The sequence below is a fragment of the Pseudophryne corroboree genome, chromosome 3 (assembly GCF_028390025.1).
Source record: "Pseudophryne corroboree isolate aPseCor3 chromosome 3, aPseCor3.hap2, whole genome shotgun sequence".
NCBI lineage: Eukaryota > Metazoa > Chordata > Amphibia > Anura > Myobatrachidae > Pseudophryne > Pseudophryne corroboree.
In genome coordinates, this window is record NC_086446.1 from 428,452,898 (window position 1) to 428,454,361 (window position 1,464).

Sequence of the window (1,464 nt, forward strand, 5' to 3'; positions counted from 1 at the left end):
ATGGTTAAAGTGGGACTGGTCCCTACCTTGGTGCATGAGGCCATAATAGGGAGGGATTTTCCTCATTTTTGGAAACTGTGGGAATCACGGTTATCAACAGATGTGAGAAGTAAAAAGCCAGTTGATAATACCGGTGATTTTATGGATGTACGTGGGTCTTCTGAACTTTCTGGCCCTTTGCCTTTTGCTAGTTTGGCTGGGGAAGTGACAGATGGGGAGTCCAGTGAGGACCCTCTTGCCGGGAACAGAGACATAGTAGTTAGAACTGAAAGCGTGCCTGACCTGGAGGTAAAGAAGGATCTGTTTGCGTCTGAACAGTTAAAGGATCCTACCTTAATAAAGGCTAGAGAGAATGTTAAGATTGTTAATGGGGAACCTGTGGTACCAGGTGACAGGGTTACGTATCCCCACATGGCCATCTGTAATGAGCTCTTGTACCACATTGTCAAAAGGGGTGAGGATGTGGTGGAACAGCTGGTAGTTCCCCAGCCTTATCGGAGAACGGTACTAGATTTAGCTCATAGTCACGTTACCGCAGGACATTTAGGGGCAGAAAAAACCACTGAAAGAGTTTTACAAAGGTTCTTTTGGCCAGGGGTTTATAAAGAAGTGTCTGAATATTGTTCTTCCTGTCCTGAATGCCAGTATCATGCCCCTAGACCCCATTTCAGGAGCCCACTAGTTCCCATGCCTATTATAGAGGTCCCGTTTGACAGAATAGCCATGGATCTCGTGGGGCCCTTGTTAAAGTCTGCTCGGGGCCATCAGTATATCCTGGTAATTATGGACTATGCCACTCGATATCCTGAGGCTGTCCCTTTACGCACTATCACAACCAAGGCGATAGCTAGGGAGCTGGTGCAGGTATTTAGTAGAGTGGGAATACCAAAAGAAATTTTGACTGACCAAGGTACTCCATTTATGTCAAGGATCATGAAAGAGTTGTGCAAGTTATTTAAGGTCACTCACCTCAGGACGTCCATCTACCATCCCCAAACTGACGGGTTGGTGGAAAGGTTTAATAAAACATTAAAAAGTATGTTAAAAAAGGTTGTTGAGAGAGATGGGAAAAACTGGGATTGTTTGTTGCCCTACTTGTTAATGGCCATCAGAGAAGTTCCTCAGTCCTCTACGGGGTTTTCTCCATTTGATTTGTTGTATGGTAGACACCCCAGAGGGCTGTTGGATATTGCCAAAGAGACGTGGGAAGGACAGCCCACTCCTTATAGAAGCGTTATTGAGCATGTAACACAAATGCAGGATAGGATTGCAGCCGTGGTACCTGTTGTCAGAGAGCACATGGAACAGGCCCAAAGTGCTCAACAGAGGGTCTATAACCGGAGTGCCAAGATACGGGAATTTGCTCCTGGCGATAGAGTTCTTGTTTTGGTACCCACTGTGGAAAGCAAATTCCTAGCTAAATGGCAGGGTCCATTTGAGATTAGGGAAAAAGTGAATGAGGTT